We start from the raw sequence: 22,495 nt of genomic DNA, 5'->3' as shown, positions 1-22,495 counted from the left end.
ACACAAGATTTCATCCGCCACCTGCCGCTAATAATCAAAAAGGTAGAACAGTACAGCTCATAGAAAACACACAACACTCCCCAACAGAAAATGAAATGTCTGAACATTTATGGCTAGAGATAGCTTGTGATGAATCTCTAAATGAACTATGGATAAGGACAGAGGAAAGATAACGACAGAGAATGCCATTACATTCGACGACGTGCGAGACACATTGTTACAGGAAAAACCGATCATGCAGAAAACTATATGCCACCCAATAATAAAGATAAATTTAAAGTCACAAAATATTTTAGCAATAATTGATTCAGGCTCACCAATGTGCGTAATTAACGAAGACACATTTAACAGATGCAATAGCAATAATGATTATCCAGTATTCCCGTTACACAAAACTAAAGTTAAGGGAGCATTTCCAGGAAAAATCATTGAAGTCAAAAGACAGACACAATTAACGTTTGCAGAGCAAACTTTTCCACAGCAATTGTTGGATAGTTCCACATTTAACAACTGATATAATATTAGGAATGAATTTTCTCGTACATTGCGACCCAAAGATTGACTTTAAATAGTCATACCTAACATTACAGAAGGAAGACAGTGAAGTGGTAGTGAGATTTCAAAACACAGTATCCTCAGAAGAACAAAATATGCACAGGATCGAGATTATTGCAGATTCTAAAGATAACGAATGTTATCTCACACTATACACGAATACACATAATAACGACATGGCAGAGGAACAGGAGTATAATGTATTAGAGACAATTACACGCAAGGCTGGAGGCAGTATAGCAGAAGTCGACACAGAACGTACAGAATTAGAAAATTTTCTTGTGCAACATAAAACAGTTTTTAACAGTGTTCCAGGAACAATGACAGGATTTATGCACGAATTTCAGGTGAAATCACACGAGACTTTCAAAGCAAAACACTATCCAATCCCGCATATACACACAGAAGCAGTTAAGAAAGTGTTACGAGCAATGACTGATCAGGGTATAATTGAACCAGCAGCAAGCCAATATATAAATCCATTACACATCGTTGAAAAGAATGGTGGATCACTCCGTTTAGTTTTAGATTCACGTGAGGTTAATAAAATAATCATTACAGAAACTGACCGACCACAGACGTTAGAAGAGTTACTGTAAAACTTTAATGGCACCTCTATATATACCACCCTCGATCTCAAATCAGGATTTTGGCAAATCCAGTTGCATCCAAATTGCCGAAAGTATACAGCATTCCTTTGCTTTGGCGAATGTTACCAATTTTGTATACTTCCGTTTGGACTAACGATTTCGTCTGCAGCCTTTATACGAGGCATGAATACAATTCTCCCACAGGATCTTAAAATCAAAATTACTACATATGTAGATGACGTTCTAATCACAGCAGAAAACTGGGAACAGCACAGCCACATCCTTCAACAATTACTGAATACGTTCGAGCAGAACGGTGTAACTATAAACCTCCGTAAATCTGAATTTGGAAAAGCCTCAATGAAATTTCTAGGTCATATCATTTCACAAACAGGTATTGCACCAGACTCCGACAAATTGCTAGCATTGAAAGATATCAACGTGTCAACAAATAATATGGAACTCCGGAGCTTTTTAGGCCTCATTAATTATTTTAGAAAATTCATTCATTATAAAGCATTAGACACACCCTTGCTACACCAGCTCACAAGTAAAAACACAATTTGGTCATGGAATGAAGACGCTGAAGCTGAATTCGAGAATTTGAAAGAAGCGATACTAAGGGCACCTTTGTTATCACATCCTGACCGAACACAAAACTTTTCCATTGCAACAGATAATTCAACTACAGCACTAGGAGTACATATTTTCCAGGAAGTAGAGAAGGACGGTAAGACAAGCATCAAACATTGCGTTTGCAAGCAGGATACTTTCTCCAGCAGAGCGCAATTATTCTGTAACAGAATTAGAGACACTATGTGTAGTACGGGCATTTAAGAGATTCCGTCATTATCTGTACAGAAGACACACCACAGTATATACCGATCACCGAGCAATCCAGTTTGTATTATCAGCAAAACTTACGCATGATAGATTAAGCCGTTGGAAATTATATCTACAAGAGTTCGACTTTACTACTGTACACATTCCAGACACGCAGAATATTGTTGCCGACGCACTATGGAGATCTATTCAGGATAAACGACTAGAGAAAGAAAACACCTTCTGCTACAACAACCATAGTATTACGTATATCAAACAAGTAGCTTTCGAAAACTTTATATCATCAGCATTACAGGACGTAGAGAGAGAACAGCAGAAAGATGAAACACTAAAAGAGATTTTAACGCTTTGGCGAGACAAGAGCAACGCAAAAATCAGACATAATTACACTATACATCAAAATATGCTGTTTATTCGCACGTACCCAGACGGCAACAATTGGCTTTTATGCATTCCAGAAGGGATCAGAAACAAATTGATATGGTACCGCACCTAAGCTATGCACATTACGGAGCTAGGAAATGCTTTCTAATTCTTAGACAAAATTGTCACTTCAACAATATGGAAAAACACATTCGCAAAGTTATAGCATCCTGCAAGATATGTCAAAAAGCTAAATTATCTACAGTATCACATATTCCACCACTGTATCCCATCACACCGGTTAAGTTAAGACACATGGCAGCAGTAGATCTTTTCGGTCAAATCCCCAGAACAAGTAAAGGTTATAGTTATATTCTAGTTGCCGTAGAACTGACATCCAAATTTGTAACATTTTCTCCACTAAGGAAAGCAACAGCTAGATCAGTATCTAGAGCATTTGTAAGAGATTTTCTATCAATAGTGGGACATGTACAGAAGGTTATTTTAGATAACGGACCGCAGTTTAGGTCAGACATATGGAAACAAATGTTAGAGAGTAAGAACATAACACCAATTTACATATCAATATATCACAGTTCTTCTAACCCGTCGGAAAGAATAATGAAGGAGATCGGGAAACTTTGTAGAATTTATTGTCACAGTAAGCATACAACACGGGAGGAATACATTTCACAGTTTCAGGAAGTAATAAATGCAATACCTAATGAGTCAACGATGCTCTTACCAACTGTAATACTGACGAATAAAGACCCACCGAATAAAGCTGCTGAAATGATTACTTTTACAAAGAAGCGTAGACTTCGTCCTTGTGAGATAATAGACATGGCACTAGCGAACATTAAACGAGCTGCAGATCATCGGAAGAGAAAGCAGAAGCAGGTAAGTAGATTACTCAAGTACGAGATTGGCGATAAGGTACTAGTTCGTACCCATTATCTGTCACACAAACGGAAGAAACGATGAAAAAATTTTAACTTCTATGCGCAGGACCGTAACGAATTCGAAATATTCCGCACGCTAATGTAGTACACATTGAGACACTCACACCACAAAAATCGAGAGGAAACCATCAAATGTCAAACATAAAGAACTTCTTAAAATAGAAAAACCTTCTTACTGGTATACGTATAGACAGAGTATAACAATGAGCTTTTTGGCACATTCCCGAATACAGTGAGCTACTAATGGGTTATTTACGTGCACAACAGGTCATCTCGATTCGGCCGCAGATAAATACACTGAACATTAATAGCAGTCATAGAAGCGTTCTCGCAGGACATTTATTTCACATTATGTAAGGTAAGTGAAGCAATTGACAGGGCTACTTTAAAAGTAAATGTATAACACGTACAAATAATTTTCATACAGTAGTAGCAATTAGATATATTCTTTAACCCTTGCATGCAGCATTGTTGTCATAGTTCACCAAAATAAACGTAGTTTTAATTATAATATAAGTATTGAATATGGAGAAATGTGTATAAATGCTTTACAGGTCATGCCGAGAGCTGACGCGATTTTCCAGATGCTGAGAGATGTTGAAGTCATGCCGTGCGCTGACGGTTATTAACCATGAGTGTTTTGCTATAGGTAATACAAGAGATATTGAAGTCATGCCGTGCGCTGATGATTATTAACAATGAATATTTTATTATAGGCTATGCAGAGAGATGACACGAGGTACAAAGGGGAGAGGAGAATGAAGATGTTAGTATGTAAGGAATATAATTTAGTAATGGTTTATTTTGATAACAGGTGACACAGCGCAGCGCAACACTATGGATGGAGAAACCACATTAAATTGCTTACTATATGTACATTGCTATTCGAAAAATTTTTTCTGCATTGAACATGATATCTTTTACATCAGATACATACACAGGAAAGACAGATCACACCAAATGTCAGCATACCGAGTCGCACTCTACGTAAAATACAAATGTTTTCTCTTAAATAACTACGACGATGTGTGTTACATAACTCAAACGTATTATATAGTCAACTGACAATATGACTTGTAACTGACGAACACATTACCGAACATACTAAAATCATAGAAAGTGACATATTTTGTCAAAATGTGCTTTCATATTTCAACAATTGTCAATTCACAACCTGTGAAGTAACATAACAGTGTCTTTATGTAATTATTTATATGAGCACCAGACTATGATTTATTTAGAGAAAGTGACATAATTTGTATAAAGGTACTTGTCTATTTTATTTAAAATGTTGATGCCTAAATGTACTACTAAATTCCACTTACAGAAATAGTTGTTTATGTTATTGACTGTCACGTAATGTAATATGTATTGTAGGCTGAATTCACTACAGATGGAAAATGTGTTTTTTTATTTAATTGTTTAAAACTGTAAACTTTATCTACAGTCACACAAGGTGAAAAATTTTGTCCTTTTAAACGTAAAATAAATAATTTTATGAGCACAGAGGAAAGAGATTATGTAAAATTTGGTAATAACGGTATCAGCCATATCCGTGAACCTTTTGACAAAATTATTACACCTGTACCTTAATTCCTGTGCATCCCCATGGTTATGGAGCAGAAACAAAGTGAACAGTGATCCACGTTACTTCAATCTACCATGTTTTCTATGAGGTGTCGGCATACCAAGATGCACACTACAGTCATGATGTACTTCAATAGGTGCTTGCATACCAAGAGGCACACCATCACTACTATTGGACGATTGGAGTTGCAACTTGTACCTGATGTAGCTGTGGCAACTCAGGTAATTCAATGGTTAACTTAGTGTTTGGTTACACTAAAACTATGGATCAAAGAGATGACGGAATCACATGGCAAATTCTGGTGTTGTGCTATGTGAGGGAAAGAAACGGACTTTTGAGTGCATTCACAGGCATTTGCCAGTGCTTTGACCGTGCTATCCTATTCCCTTTTTTCCCTTCCTTGAACATGGTACTAATAGACGCCAATTTACAATGAAACATAAACTATGTTCTAATTTTTGCCATTCATTACTATTAGAAATATAAATAACTTTTACCACCTGATGTACACTTCCAGCTTGCTGACTCATATTATTTGTATATTTTGACGTATACTCTTTTGAATATTCTCTTTGTTAGACTTAGGAAAACAAATTCTTATGACAGTATATGTATGCGCTTTGTTGAAAGAAATATTTTGTCATTAACTTACTTATTACAACACATATTTCTATAATCAAATTTTCTCCTTACGTCAAGTCCAAATGATTTAATGATGTAGGAAAATTTTAAGGAAACCCAGTGGAGGATTATGTAAGACGTGTACATTTCTGTTGTCTATTGTCAAATCACAATTTATGAAAGATGTTTATATTTTTATTAATAGGATTAAGTAGGAATAATTAATGTTTGTCATGTTGTAAATAATTGTGGTAGCAGGGAATATCTGCACCAAAGTATTGTTGATATAATTTTAAAAAGGGCGGGAGAAACCGCGCACGGATACATTTTAAGAAAAGAGCGGGAAAGACCGCGCATTGATACATTTTGTACTGGTAGCAGGGATTGTCTGCACCAGAAAGCATTGTTGGAAGGAGAAGCGGCACTTTAGCGTTCGTAGGAAGTCAGTAGTAAGCGAGAAGTGAAGCGAGTCGGTAGGAGGTCTGAAGCGAGAGGTTGAGAGGAGCGGTGGGCCTGCCAACCACTAGCTATGATTTACAAGAGATTAGAAACGGATATAAAGAGACATCAGCTAACTATTATAATACGAGGAATTAATGTTATTGAATTTAATTTATTGAGAAACTCAAGACTACTGAAGGTATGTTTGCGCATTGCTAGTTGTAAGATTATTGTGAAAAGTTAGTCCCATTTGAACGTTTGTAAAATCATTTCATTCAGAATATAATTAACTTTAGCCAGCAATATTGCATTTCTAATTATAATCCATCCCAAAAACCATCAACGTAAAACTTTGCAAAATTTTATTGTTGTCCAGAAAAAGTTAAATATGAATTACGTAATTTCAGTCAAATTAATAAGAACGTCGGCTTTGATATTAAAGAATAACATCAGCTTTGCTAATAAAAACAGTCACTTATTATGAAAACCTACCAGCAGCTAATAGAGTACAGCAAAACAGAGTAAGTATATGCATGTCGCAGTTCAATGTAGCAGTCAGATGGCGATCCAGTAACAGTAAAAAAGGTAAGGAACAGTTTTGGGTTATTGGAGATAACGACTGAGGGCCACGACGACAACACATTCTATGTTTCGTCGAAATAATCAGAAAATAACTTTTAATAAGCAGCAATTGCGAAGATAGAGAAAGAGAATAAATTTCAAAGGGAAGATTTCATTTTTTATTAGTAAGCAAGAGATAGAATTCCTAAGGAAAGGTTTCATAGTTTATTGTAAAAGGGAAGGTTATCATTAACAAAAGAGGTATAGAGGAGACGGGAAGGTTTCACAGTTTAGACAAGAAGAGAACAGAAGCTTTTGAAATGTGGTGCTACAGAAGAATGCTGAAGATTAGATGGGGTAGATCATGTAACTAATGAGGAGGTACTTAATAGAATTGAGGAGAAGAGGAATTTGTGGCACAACTTGACTAGAAGACGGGATCGGTTGGTAAGACATGTTCTGGGGCATCAAGGGATCACTAATTTAGTACTGGAGGGCAGCGTGGAGGGTAAAAATCGTAGAGGTAGACCAAGAGATGAATACACTAAGCAGATTCAGAAGAATGTAGGTTGCAGTAATTACTCGGAAACGAAGAGGTTTGCACTGGTGAGATTAACATGGAGAGCTCTATCAAACCAGTCTTTGAAGTGAATACCACAACAACAACAACAAAAACAACAACAACACGTCTAACTATTCCTCAGAAAAAGTCGTCTTTATGGATAGACAGAGAGAGTCTGATAACAAATGAGAAAATCTTATTTTTGTGTATAATTATAAATTACCAGTTTCGAAATTTTCCTTTTACTTTATTGTGAAACCTTTTTTCTTGTCCATTCCATGATTCTCAACGTGTGACAAGTATTCTATATGTTTTGATGATTGAATTTTAGAGAATTAAAATATGTGAGATAAATGCTCGTGTCTTTTAATTGCATTGAGTTAGAAGCTTCAATTTTTTGACCCGCCGGTTCGCGGGTGGAGAAACGTTGCAAAGTTCGGCGTGAAAGACGGTGATACGCGGAGGAATAATTAATTACATTGCGTCCGCTTCGTTAGTAGGAGATCGTGCATTATTAAGTGAACCGTAAAACCTGAAAAATATATCGAGTGTTTGCGATGACGATTTAACATACTGTGTGAACTTGTGACAATTAGCCGTGATTCAGACACCACTGAAGTGTGGAGACACTAACTGTTGGAATTGCGTGAAGGTGGATCAAATCAAAATGTTAAGTAAAAGAACAGTGTAGTGATTTTATCAAGAAACATTTATTATATCATCCAAACGGTCTTAAAGACGACGACGTAAATTGAACTGATGTTTAACGGACTGTTATAGTGATAAACACATGTGACTGTTTTCCTGTGGCAACACGGTGAAAGAACTGTGCGAAGTATTGGTATTAACCGGCTATATATCGTAAATACTAAAGAAATTGCATAATTCCGACCTACCAGCACCGCGTGATTAATAAACTTTTAATAATGAAACGTCGCGCGCGTAACGACTACCCACACACTGGAACTATTATTATCGCGCCAGTGCTGCCAGCTGCTTCGATTACAACGGAGACGTGGACCACCGCCGTAACTGGAACATTAATGAAACAGGAGGATCCATCATTATCTTCACACCACGAACCAGGATTAACTTCACACATCGTCCGCGCTGAGCACCGCTGACGTCATCGCACTGCCAGCAGCAACAGTTAAGACATTAAAAGAAAATTATTACGCTCTCTCTCATTTCAAAATTAAAGACAGTTGCAGTTAAATTATCTATTTTAAAAATACTGTCACAATATCAAGGTTCAGTTTTGTTTAGTTCCAATAAATATTCTTTCCATTATTTCGTGTTGTTGACAGTGTTGAAAACCCGCCAAATTAAAGTTCAATTAATAATATACTTTCAAAATTCTTCTCAGACGCTTTGCTGCTCATCATAATTTTATTTTAATGTTTGCGTGTAACTTCTTTTGGAGAGAGTATTTAATTTTTTTGTGCAGTAAAATTAGCTACCATAAAATAACGTATATTACCAGCTGATGATGTCCGCCATTATTGCTTATAAACTGACCAATAGTATTTTTGCACCTATTTTCTCATTGGCTGTCAGCTTCAAAACTAAATTACGTATTTCGTGGACATTTAGCAGATGCGCGATGTCTATGTAGGCCCCTACAATAATTTTTTTTTTTTTTTTGCTTTTGCCGTTTTACTGGAATTACATTGTCTTTAATTGATCACTTGACCCCCATGAAAGCGATTTATCGCATCTATATAATAACTGTGTTGAATTACATAATTTTTTTTATTACGTCAGCATTGGCATACCATATTTAAATTAAAATTGGCGTCTTATTGGCCCCACATAAGATTCTGCACGTTCTGACAATCTCTATGCCATTTTTTTTTTGTCTATGACTAACAGGGGTAGTCAGATTCCTTGTATAGGTCATGTTTTATTATTTAAAAGGTTTTTTTTTCAGAAGTAGGGAACCAGTTTCTTTACACCCTGGAAATACCATACTCAGTGTGAGGTGATATAACATGGTTTTTGCAAATGGCATAACATTTGAAGCTTTTGTATAGTTTAATTGAATCATTAAATTTTCACTGTAAAAATAATATATTCTATATTTATAAATATTTAAAAACAAAAATATCTCCTAAACATCTTCAGTGTTACCTTTCATTGAGTCAATGTTTACATCGAGGGACTGTTAAAAGGTGCCTGTTTATTTATCACTTTCATTCATTGTCAATATATCAAGAAGCCTGTTTATTTAGCGCTTTGACTTCTTTCCACTATATCATGTTTCCAGTGGATCACGGTATTTATGTTCACAATACCTCATTCGAGTCCCCTATAATCAGTTAGGTTAATCAATACAAACATTATAGCAATCTCTTTGCTTCGCCAGTGAAGCAGTTTTACTCTTTGGGTAGTCAGTTCGTTTTTCTATCAATGGCAATCGTTTATTGGTTGCTGCCCGCCTAATATTTCATGTTTGAAATAAAATTCGCCATTATATTACGATTCGAGTCACGTGTATGTGCAGTTCCGGATTTGGTTTGATGCTAGTTACTGGAGATGTGTTTGAAGAGAAGGCTGTGTTTGCTTCTGGAGGAAGTCCACGATGTGGTTTGAGATACTGGAGCTGGACGAAGTCAACGCTGTTGCGGAGATTCTGTAATGTATAAAGTTCCGGGTAGGACCATTTCAGTCGACGTAAATATTTTCTGGGTGTGGTTCTGCGTAATATTGTATAAAACTACTGCTGGAGGAAAACCAAAGTTTCAGCCACGGTTGCAGAGGCTTTCTTCTGGGTCTGCTTTTATGTCGACTGACTGTGGCCGCGGAAGCCTACGCAATTATATTAGACCATTTCGGTTTAGTTGGCGTGGTGAAGCCTTGTTGTTGTGGTTAGGTTAGGGCTGCATGCTTGGTTGCAATCACTCTGCAAGAGCGAATTGGACGGTGCACCTGCACGTAATGAGATGGAATCTTATAGGATTTTCTTCGTCATACTGTAAACTGAAAGATGTTACCCTCTCCTACAGTATAAAAAAGGTTTTACTTATTTAAGAACTGTCAGATGAGGACATGATTTCCCTCTGCTTGATGTATATCTAAAGCTTCTGGGTTTGACTACACCTGAGGCGATCTCTGTAAACTCTCTTACTTATGTTCAGTTACAATATAACTGCTTATCAATCGATTTCTTTCGGATTGTTAGCAAGATATACCTCATCATTCCTTGTATTAAGTCACTGGAGCGTGTCACATTGCATGGATGTCATATTGTTGAAACTTGGGGATCCCTTTATGGTCTGCAACCACTCAGGGTGGATCGGAAATCAACCACTGAATTCTGATCTTACTAGACACTGATAATAAGCGACCCTTCAATGGTTGCAGTTAGATTTCATGTCTAGCCTAGGTAGATGAACGAGAGCTGTTTTGACGATTTCTGTTGATTATAGGTTTTGCCCTCCCCCCATGAATCATGGACCTTGCCGTTGGTGGGGAGGTTTGCGTGCCTCAACGATACAGATAGCCGTACCGTAGGTGCAACCACAACGGAGGGGTATCTGTTGAGAGGCCAGACAAACGTATGGTTGCTGAAGAGGGGCAGCAGCCTTTTCAGTAGCTGCAGGGGCAACAGTTTGGCCTTGTAACACTAACGAAAGTGGCCTTTCTGTTCTGGTACTGCGAACGGCTGAAAGCAAGGGGAAACTACAGCCGTAATTTTTCCCGAGGGCATGCAGCTTTATTGTATGATTAAATGATGATGGCGTCCTTTTGGGTAAAATATTCCGGAGGTAAAATAGTCCCCCATTCGGATCTCCGGGTAGGACTACTCAAGAGGATGTTGTTATCAGGAGAAAGAAAACTGGCGTTCCACGTATCGGCGCGTGGAATGTCAGATCCCTTAATCGGGCAGGTAGGTTAGAAAATTTAAAAAGGGAAATGGATAGATTTAAGTTAGATATAGTGGGAATTAGTGAAGTTGCAATTCTGTCACAGACAGCAAAGGACTTGGAAGAGAAGTTGAACGGAATGGACAGTGTCTTGAAAGGAGGGTATAAGATGAACATCAACAAAAGCAAAACGAGGGTAATATAATGTAGTCGAATTAAGTCGGGTGATGCTGAGGGAATTAGATTAGGAAATGAGACACTTAAAGTAGTAAAGGAGTTTTGCTATTTGGGGAGCAAAATAACTGATGATGGTCGAAGTAGAGAGGATATAAAATGTAGACTGGCAATGGCAAGGAAAGTGTTTCTGAAGCAGATAAATTTTTTAACATCGAGTATAGATTTAAGTGTCAGGATGTCGTTTCTGAAAGTATTTGTATGGAGTGTAGCCATCTATGGAAGTGAAACATGGACGATAAATAGTTTAGACAAGAAGAGAATAGAAGCTTTCGAAATGTGGTGCTACAGAAGAATGCTGAAGATTGTATGGGTAGATCACATAACTAATGAGAAGGTATTGAATAGAATTGGAGAGAAGAAGAAGAGTAGAAGAAGGGATCGGTTGGTAGGACATGTTCTGAGACATCGAGGGATCACCAATTCAGTACTGGAGGGCAGCGGGGAGGGTAAAAATCGTAGAATGAGACCACGAGATGAATACACTAAGCACATTCAGAAGGATGTAGGCTGCAGTAGGTACTGGGAGATGAAGAAGCTTGCACAGGGTAGAGTATCATGGAGAGCTGCATCAAACCAGTCTGTGTGTGTTTATACAAGTCATATAACATTTTCAAATGGTTTTTCTGGAGCAACTTGAAGGTTTAGGACTTACGTCACTACGTATGGGAGTTGTCCCTGCTCCACATCACAACTCACTTTTTCACTATGTCCATTTCATATTTGCTGTTGTTTTGTGGGATGCTTTATACATACTGACAAACTGGACAGTCCATTTCTGTTTACTGTGACGATGTAAAGATAGTACAGTTTCTTAGATAGAGAGCTTCTAGTTATTGACGCTTAAGAAAAGAGCCCAGAATCCACTATGGTTCCGTTTTTCTTTCCACTTACCTGTTACATAACAGTGTTTAACGGAAGGAATAGTTTGTAAAAGCCAAACCCTACGAACTTTGTTTCCTGTCTACCTTTTTTTTTCTTGTTCCTCACCCTCTGACCGGCAGTGTAGCGGTGTCCATACTTTTGGCTATCTCCACGTGAAGCCACCTTGTGCTTGGGCTGGTGTAGGTCCGCGAATTTCGAATCTTTTCGGGGGGTATCTTGCCAACGTGGCCTCGGTCTATGGCTAGGTTGTTTGCCATCGACTTTCAACGAAAATCTGCCTTTTGATATTGTATCCTGGCCCGTTTACAGTAATGTGAATTCCGTTCAAGACAGGTTTCCTCACCTTCTCACATGTAGGTACCGCTCCGTAACGTCCGCATATTTCGTCATTGGTCACATTATGATGATGTGTCAGGACAGATGTCCACCGAAGAATTTCGGTTATCATTACAGCGAGTCGTTACTCTGCTTCTTTAGTAGCCGGGCAATATTCTGCACCGATTCTTACGACTGGGCGAATTGCAGAGATGTATATTTTCGACTTGAGTCGGTACAGGATATTCGTATAACAAAGCACATCAGTCATTGTCCGCAGTGGCACATACTAAATTTTTTTTGACAAACAGTTTCCAAAGAATAAATTGGAATTTTTCAATAGGAAATTCAGTTTTCGAAGAATTCGTTGAATACAGGAAATCAGAACTCTAATGCTACAAGTTATTCTTTTCATTTGATAATAGAGCTAAGTCTGTAAGTCGTTCATGACTTTGTGTACTACGTAGATAGTTTCGTATCCTTTTTATGGCTGAAAAAAGGTGTTTCTTTACTGTATCATCTAGTGAGCAGGTTCTTTTGGTGGATTTGGAAAGAAAACTACCAAGACCATTGAAAATGAGAAAAAACACTCAGTATTTTTTGATCTTCGACATATTTGCGATAGCACTCAGTTCAGTCTGTGAGCGAAACGGTAAACGAACTTTGCAGTAGACAACGTGATTATCACTCTTGATTGCAATTCATTCAAATGACAAGCCGTAACAGCAGCTTCAACGTAGCTTTGAGCACATTAGCGAATTTTCAGAATCTGCTGTCGACTCGAGCAGAAACTGTGACATGAGACCAGCAAGATTTACATACATAATTTATTTCGTCCAATTTTTAAAAATACTCATGGTAATCGATAGTGCTGCTAATGACAAAATTTGTATAGACACGAGATTGCAAGCAAATAGTATAAATACGTGCACTTAAACTATAAGAGTAATGAATAAAAAAGGATTTGAGGACTAATAAACGAGAAACGTGTCCTCGGAGTCTTTCGCGATGGTATACATGAGTAAAAGGTTCTCGGTTTTCAAGCCACGTCAATTCGAATAAAATCCTCGAGTTTTCGATGATCATCTCCGCCATCGTCGTCAGGAGTTCAGTGACGATCGGGGCTGCTACGGTTTCACGCTTATATAGGCATGATGACATCATCAGCAGCCAGTCAGATAGATCCAATGAGACGCGTGGGCGTTTTGTCGACCCGGGTAGCTAGCGGGGCTATTGCCCGTGGCAGCACTGGTGACGTCAGATGGCGCCAGGGGCAGGCGCCACGTTTGAAACTGCCGCTCCCGCGTCGCGCATCTGTCTTTGCTTTCTTTCGATGTCCAACGCCCGCCCCCATGCCCTGCTGGGTACCCCTGGTCTCTATTGAAATTGTTGTTTAAAGGAACCTCGGCCGCTTCCTTTATAACGGAGTCCCAATATGTAGTCGCAAGAGCCAACACTTTTGTATTTTCGAACCGTATTTTATGTCCGTATTCTAGGCAATGCTCCGCTATGGCCTACTTGTCAAGTTCCCTTTGTTTTATATGGCGCTTGTGCTCAGTACAAGTCTCCGCAACCGTGCGAACTGTTTGTCCGATATACATGCTGCCACATGAGGAGCAGGCTTTGCAAACTGCGACATTACGGCCGTCTTACTTTCTACGATACGTTGATAACACCTTCCTAATATGGCCTCATGGTGAAGATACTCTACTGCAGTTCGTCGATCACACGAATGGCGTCCATCCCAACATTAAATTTAGTGTCGAGATGGAGAAGCACGGCAAGCTACTATTCTTGGATGTTTTGGTTGAGCGGAAGGCAGGAGGCCAGCTTGGTCATTCAAGGTACCGGATACCAACACACACTGATCGTTAATTGAGTGCCAATACTTTCTGTTGTGACTTGGCAAGACAGCCAAGCCACTAGGAGAGGAAGCCGAAAGGCACGCGTTTAAGCTCACGCAGGCTGGCGTGAGGTCTGGAACAGTTAAAGGATTTGAGTCTAGCAAATAAAGTACGTAGCTGTTGGAATACTTAACTTTAATTCATAATTGGTGAACATCGGTCTGACGGTACATGCATCACAAGATAATTAGCAATTGATAATGGCGCCTTGCTAGGTCGTAGCAAATGACGTAGCTGAAGGCTATGCTAACTATCGGCAAATGAGAGCGTAATTTGTCAGTGAACCGTCGCTAGCAAAGTCGGCTGTACAACTGGGGCGAGTGCTAGGAAGTCTCTCTAGACCTGCCGTGTGGTGGCGCTCGGTCTGCAATCACTGATAGTGGCGACACGCGGGTCCGACGTATACTACCGGACCGCGGCCGATTTAAAGGCTACCACCTAGCAAGTGTGGTGTCTGGCGGTGACGCCACAATTTCCACCACCCTTTACACAAGAAAGCGGTCTTAAACACGTTGGTGTATAGAGCCAAGATTATCTCTGACGACGACCACGTACAGTCTGAATTGCACAACTTAAAAAGTGTTTTCGGGGATAACGGATACACCAAAAGAGACATCGCAAACGCTTTCAAGGGCCGCCGACGAAAGACAACTGGTGAATCAGCAGAAGAGGCTCAACGGACTGTATTCCTGATATACTGTGGAGCAACTAGCAGTAAATTAGGAAGTCTGCTGCAGAAACATGGGCTAAGACCAGTGTTCCGTTCCGCCCCCAAGATACGAGATATGTTGCGCCCTGTTAACGACGAAATTGCTCTTAGAGTGTCCGGTGTGTGTGGTGTACCCTGTGAATGTGGTAGCGTGTAGATCGGACAAACAATTTGCACGGTTACGGAGCGTTGAACTTAGCACAAGCGCCATATAAAACAAAGGGAGCTTAACAAGTCGGCCATAGCGGAGCATTGTCTAGAAAACGGACATAAAGAAAAGTTCGAAAATACAAAAGTGTTGGCTCATGCGTCTACATATTGGGACTCCGTTATAAAGGAAGCGGCCGAGGTTTGTTTAAACAACAACAATTTCAACAGAGACCAGGGGTACACAGCAGGGCATGGCGGCGTGCGGTGGACATCGAAAGAAAGCAAACATAGATACGCGGTGCGGAAGCAGCAGTTTCAAACGTGGCGCCTGCCCCTGGCGCCATCTGACGTCACCGCTGCTGCCACGGAAAACAGCTCTGCTAGCTGCCCGGCTCAACTTAACGCTCGCGCGCGCCTCATGGGGTCTATCTGACTGGCTGCTGATGACGTCATCACGCCTATATAAGCGAGAAATGGTAGCAGCTCCGGCAGTCAGTTAACTCCTGAAGACGATGCCGGAGATGGTCATCGAAAGCTCAAAGATTTTGTTCGAACTGACGCGGCTTGAAAACCGAGAACGTTTTATTCAAATGAGAAACGATTTGTATTAGCACACTGGAAACATGTATACAACTCACTTGGCGTCAGTGATAAGTGTAATTTATTCTGCAATGTAACTTACAATTGTAAAGCAAGCGTTTAAAAATCAAGTTTAATGAATTATAACTATCGTTTATTTTAAATTTATGCAAGTGTTCGCAGGAACATGAAAATCAACGGTAACTACTGCTGAACATAGCAGTTAATTTTCCATAGCAGAAATTTCGACACGGTGGTGTTCGTAATATTGAAACTACTTGGCAAATGGCTCGCGTGTGCGGTGTAGAGGCGAGTTACAGACTGCAGGCGATACAGCACACGACGGATCGCTGCCATCTGTCGATCGTATGTGAGGACCTCTATAACCTCACACCAAGGCTCGCAGTCGCCTCACAGCGAGGCCTGGTGGCTGGACTACCGGATAGCCGAGCTTCCAGGCACTCCAGCCACAGCTTGTACTGACTGTTCAGAAAATAACCCTCCTGGCCTGAACTGTAGACTACAGTGAGTGCGAACTCAACGAACTTAGCTGAAACTGACGTATTGTGACGAGCCAGTTGCTCGGCCACCATTGACGAGACGTTTTCAATTCGTGAGAGATCTGGAGCATATGCTGGCCAGGGCAGCAGTCCAACATGTTCTGTATCCAGAAAGGCCCGTACAGGACCTGCAACATGCGGTCGTGCATTATCCTGCTGAAATGTAGGGTTTCGCAGGGATCGAATGAAGGGTAGAGCCACCGGACGAACACATCTGAAATGTAACGTCCACTGTTCAAAGAGGTGACCGAGACGTGTAACCAGTGGCACCCCATACCATCACGCCGGGTGATACGCCAGTATGCCGATGACGAATACACGCTTCCCATGTGCGTTCACCGCGATGTCGCCAAACACGGATGCGACCATCATGATGCTGTACACAGAACCTGGATTTATCCAAAAAAAGACGTTTTGCCGTTCGTGGACCCAGGTTCGTCGTTGAGTACACCATCGCAGGCGCTCCTGTCTGTGATGCAGCGTCAAGGGTAACGCAACCACAGTCTCCGAGCTGATAGTCCATGCTGCTGGAAACGTCGTCGAACTGTTCCTGCAGATGTTGTTGTCCTGCAAACGTCCCCATCTGTTTACTCAGGGATTGAGACGTGGCTGCACGATCCGTAACAGCCATGCGGATAAGATGCCTCTCATGTCGACTGCTAGTGATACGAGGCAGTTGGGATCCAGCACGGCGTTCCGTATTAGCCTCCTGAACCCACCGATTCCATATTCAGCTAACAGTCATTGGATCTCGACCAACGCGAGAAGCAATGTCGCGATATGATAAACCGCAATCGCGATAGGCTACAATCCCACCTTTATCAAAGTCGGTAACGTGATGGTACGCATTTCTCCTCCTTACACGAGGCATCAAAACAGAGTTTCACCAGGCAACGTCGGTCAACTGCTGTTTGTGTATGAGAAATCGGTTGGAAAATTTCCTCATATCAGCACGTTGTAGGTGTCACCACCGGCGCCAACCTTGTGTAAATGCTGTGGAAAGCTAATCATTTGCATATCACAGCATCTTCTTCGTGTCGGTTAAATTTCGCGTATGTAGCACGTCATCTTCGTGTTGTAGCAATTTTAATGGCCAGTAGTGTGTTAAACTTAGGCGTTTTGTTCCCAGTTTATGCTGAGAAAGCTGTGCTTACCTTGCCTCCATTGAATATACAGCGCTGACTGTCTGCCACTTAAGTCATGCATTGCTATTGAGGTTAGTGATTTCAAGAACTCTTGGACCATTGGTGTGATTTTTGATCCAAAGTACTTGAAAGTGTTTGCCTTTGGCAGACCTGAACTGTAGATCCTGAATATGTCAGTATTATTTGAATTTGCTGACACGCATTCAGTTTTCATACTACAAACATATATATCTGAGCGGGAGATCATTTTTATTGATAAACAATAATATTTGCACCCGAGATGACGTTGAATATTTTTTATTTCCCCAGTGAATGGTTTCTACAGGTATAGTTGTCACATTAGGATATTCTGGAAACAATATTATTCGGCATGAATCGCTTAGCCGTAAAGAGAGCACACATCATTTCTAAAACTGGGGCACCCCTTTGGCTTGTCAAACACATAAAAACAGAGTAATTAAGCTGCCAACAGATAAAACAAAGTAGTTACTGAATTTTACGTATTTCACAAGCCAAGTGACTCCTGTGTTTGTAAACGGAGTGTGCTGTCGTTATGGTTATAGTATTCATGCTCAGTAATATTATTTCCAGAAGATCTGAAGAAGACAGCTAGACTTTTCGCAACCGGTCACTGAGGAAATAAAAGTATTTCAAAACGCCGTCTTAGCTGCGGAAGTTCTTATTTATCAGTATTCAGTTTTTTGTATATTGACTCACAGTTAGTGGTTTTCAAGGCTTTTCTTCCATGTTTGGACTTGTCATTGAAGGTCGTTCTTGTCTTCACGTGCCAGTAGAATATAATCAACATACAGAAGGGTCACAGCTGTTGATTTTAGAAAATGTCTGGTGAACGTGCCAGCTACTATGATAGAGTGGAATGTTAAGTGTCTTACGGTATTTGAAGAGAACGATAAATATCTCCATTGATATTGGTCACATACGACTAAATTCAGTTTTGTATGTATGCATTTTAACCTAAGTGGAAAAACCTACTCCTTTTTGTTACTTTGCTTTAAAATATATTGTAATTTCAAAAACTTTGAATGAAGTTTTGAACTAAAGTTAGTAAACTGCAAATAATTATATCTTTTTATATGTGATGCTAATGGTCCAAGCAACTTCAATTTACAAATAATTTTACAGACATTTGCTGGTGTACATTTACTCTAATTACATGATTCGATGTTATATTCCTTAATACTGCTTTACAGTGATTAATAACGACTCATTCTCATTTGATTTTTCCCTATCAACGCTACAGCAGTAAGGAAATAATACTTTTCAGGTGAGTATTTCAGATTCCTGTTTCGCTTTTATGCCCATGTTCCCCACATGTCATTACATCTATAGTCAAATAGTCAACGTATCACACGCATTTACTACAATGCAACACACATTGCCTGCGGTTATCACGTGTATTGAAATTAGTAGTGTGCAAAGCATTGTTTGGTTATTTGCAGCTGTTGTTCTTACATCAAAATATTAGCTTCAAAATATTAATTCTTGTACGAAAGTCACTTGTCATTACAGTACCTCTTCGTTGTTGCTAGGAGAGGGAAACAAAATTACATTAAAAAGAAGTAAATAAACAAATGATTCCACCGTCATGAAACGCTCTTCCGTACGTTGATTACGCGATCCAGGTTAATGACCCCGCAAAATTCCACCAAAGAACCTTCGTGTTCTCACTTTGTCCTCCAGAGTGGATTGTGGGGGCCTGCGCTATTGTCAGTGAACGGAAGCGCTGCGGAAAGATTGCCCCAACCGATGTGGTGTCGTCGGCAAACTTCCAACAAAAAGCCGGTTGTTTATGAGTCAATTACAATGCCCTCGCGTAGTTGCATATTTTTTGCCTTACAGGCGAGGTTGCGCGGCACAGAACCTCCAGGCTCACGGTTGGGGGGGGGGGGGGGACGATGGAGGGGTGCGAGGAAGGGGCGGTGAAGGGCACACAGCGGCAAGTGGTGGGAGGGGTATCAGTCGAGCTAAAGTGGGTGGGAGAGGGGAGGGTGTGGGCGCAAGTGGCTATGGCACAGGAAAGAGGGGTTTCTTTTCTGCCGTACGGGTATAACCTACATTAGCATTTTATTTTGAAAATAAATTTGATAAGCGAAACTGTGGTGTGTGGTACGGAACGCATAACGCTGTGCCTGCTGAGAGCGTTGGACAGCAGCGGTGGCGGGATGGGGGTGAAAGCGGTAGCTTGTAATATTCTCTATACCCTTTACTCATTTTAATCTCTGAGGCGCATTATCCTTCACTCACTGCCGCCTCACTTCCCCTCCACGCATAACCCTTCCTCGGCTCCCCGTTGGCCAGCCCCAATTCTCTTTCTTCAAGCCAAGATCCGCTCAGCTGCGCTTCATGACACTGTGGAAAAAGAGCGAGTGTGTCTCAGTCTTTGCGATGGAATTGCACTGCAAACCGAAATATGCGACATCGGGTAGAGCAGAGCTCCACCGTGTATACGAACTAGAATATGGCTGTTCACTGGAGGAGGACTGGATTGGATTGTTTGGGGGAGGAGACCAGACAGCGAGGTCATCGGTCTCACCCGATTAGGGAAGGACGGGGATGGAAGTCGGCCGTGCCCTTTCAAAGGGACCATCCCGGCATTTGCCTGGAGCGATTTAGGGAAATCACGGAAAACCTAAATCAGGATGACCGGACGCGGGATTGAACCGTCGTCCTCCCGAATGCGAGTCCAGTGTGCTAGCCACTGCGCCGCCTCGCTCGGTGGCTGTTCACTGTAATTGCAAATGCATCCTAACTAAATTGGAATCAATTGAGTACTAGAGCTGCACAGTGGCCGTAAACGCCAGCGTCAATTATTATACGACCGTGCTCTGACGTGGTTATGTCCGTATCACTCTTCTGGTAAAACACTGACGATGATTCTGTTATAGTCGAAATCTGGATCTGCAACAAATTACGGGTTCTGCGACTGACTGCTCTCCTTCTTTACAACTGACAACTGAATCCATTTATTACAAGACTCATCCAAGTATTCAGTCGTAGTCATACGCTTCCTCAAGAGAGGACTGGGGAATTTGGGTACAGTGGTCTAGCACAGGCTGTTCACAGTACATTATGTATTTTCTTCGTCGTTGTCTTACATTAAAGGCACGTGTGACGACTTAAAGCATATTGCCAAAGTACAGTCCCCAAACGATTCTTTGTCCTTTCACCTACGTTTTAATCGACGTCCAGAAAGGGACCATTCCAAAAGACTGTGTGCAAATTCCAGCACCTATTCATAGCTTTAAAGAAACAAGGCCAACAGTCGTCCTATTTCCCACAAGAACACTCTCTCCTCCTACTACACTAATTAATCGCAACAGCAGCGTAGAGCGGAGAGGAACAGAGTAATAAATCAAGGTCGGGAAGATAACCACTTCAAGAAATGGGACCTTTTGAGTCGTGGGGAACAACACAGCACAACACACATTCATAAAATTACGAATTCGGTTCAAATGGCTCTGAGCACTACGGCACTTAACTTCTAAGGTCATCATTCCTCTAGAACTTAGAACTACTTAAACCTGACTAACCTAAGGACATCACACACAGCCATGCCCGAGGCAGGATTCGAACCTGCGACCGTAGCGGTCGCGCGGTTCCAGACTATAGCGCCTAGAACCGCTCGGCAATCCCGGCCGGCACGAATTCGGTAGTCCAGTTGGCATGGGTGAACAATGAGTTTTCAAATTGGTGAGAGGAATGGGAGAGGATAAGACTCAAGTTCGTTCAGTCCTGGGTTCATAAGAGTCGATTGCACCGGTCAGTCTGTTTTGGGAGGTTTCCCAAATTCATATTCTCAAAAGCTGGCGTGGGATACACTTATTACAAACAACTTAAAAAATATACCTCTCCAAGCACATTTTATTAGTCTTAAGTTAGCCCAGCTATCTTTAAAAAAACAGAAGGTATGGAAATAATTTAATAAAATCTATTAAGGTATGAAAATAATGAAATAAAATCCATCAACGTAATAATATGTCAAGTTGTGTAAGGAAACAGATGACATAAATTCAACAAACGTTTTAAGGTTTATTTCCTGTTTCTTCACCTTCAGGACTATCAATCACTGACACTTTTGCCGGTAACTTTTGTTGATAATCAATAGAAATTTCTCATATTTCCTTATGTCAAAATGGTGAATTTAGAAGCTTGCACATCTTACTTAAATTTTTATGGACGTTCATGCCAGAAGTGTGCAGTTATATTACGCTGTAAAGTTGTAAATGAATTGTCTTATTATGATAGTCCAAACAAGACTCATATTTATGGTAAGAATCCCGTGCAAGTGTAATCCACCTACGAAAGAGGTCACGCAGAAAACCTACCGATTCTTGAATGTCATTCATCTAAGACCATTATCATGTTGGATTAACGGGGTAAATTAAAAGGGCTTCAAAGAAGAGATATACAGATCGTCAAGGGTCTGTTCAGCCAACATGGGAGTCTCGGAGAAATGCTCATTAAGCTGCTGCGGGAGAGAAGCTGTCAACAGTGCTGAGCCGTAGGATCGAATCACAGTGGCCTTCAAAGAAACAGAATGGAAGGCAGCATAGTCATCAGATGGAGATCATGGGAGTAGAGCATAATTATGTCCACTCACGCGGACGGTTGTGGTCGAGTAAGACAATATACGAAGAGTGGTAGATACAATACGCTGTTTGTGCAACACCAACAGGTAATCATTTATGTACACAAATTCTGCCGGGCGTGGTGGCCGAGCGGTTCTAGGCGCTTCAGTCTTGAACCGCTTGACAGCTACGGTCGCAGGTTCGAATCCTGCCTCGGGCATGGATGTGTGTGATGCCCTTAGGATTAGTTAGGTTTAAGTAGTTCTAAATTCTAGGGGACTGATGACCTCAGATGTTAAGTCCCATATTGCTCAGAGCCATTTTTGAACACAAATTCTTTTAATTTTTCTGGAATTTTCTTGAAGAGTCTTGACTGAACAAGCAACAGGGGACATTATATTCCTCCTGAAGGTGATCCCAGCACAGCAGGCAAAACGTTGAGTGCTAATGAGGAGCTCTGAATCTGTAGAGGA

Source organism: Schistocerca piceifrons, chromosome 8, assembly GCF_021461385.2.
Source record: "Schistocerca piceifrons isolate TAMUIC-IGC-003096 chromosome 8, iqSchPice1.1, whole genome shotgun sequence".
NCBI classification, from domain to species: Eukaryota; Metazoa; Arthropoda; class Insecta; order Orthoptera; family Acrididae; genus Schistocerca; species Schistocerca piceifrons.
The sequence above is the reverse complement of the archived record's forward strand: the minus strand, read 5'-3'. Positions refer to the sequence as shown.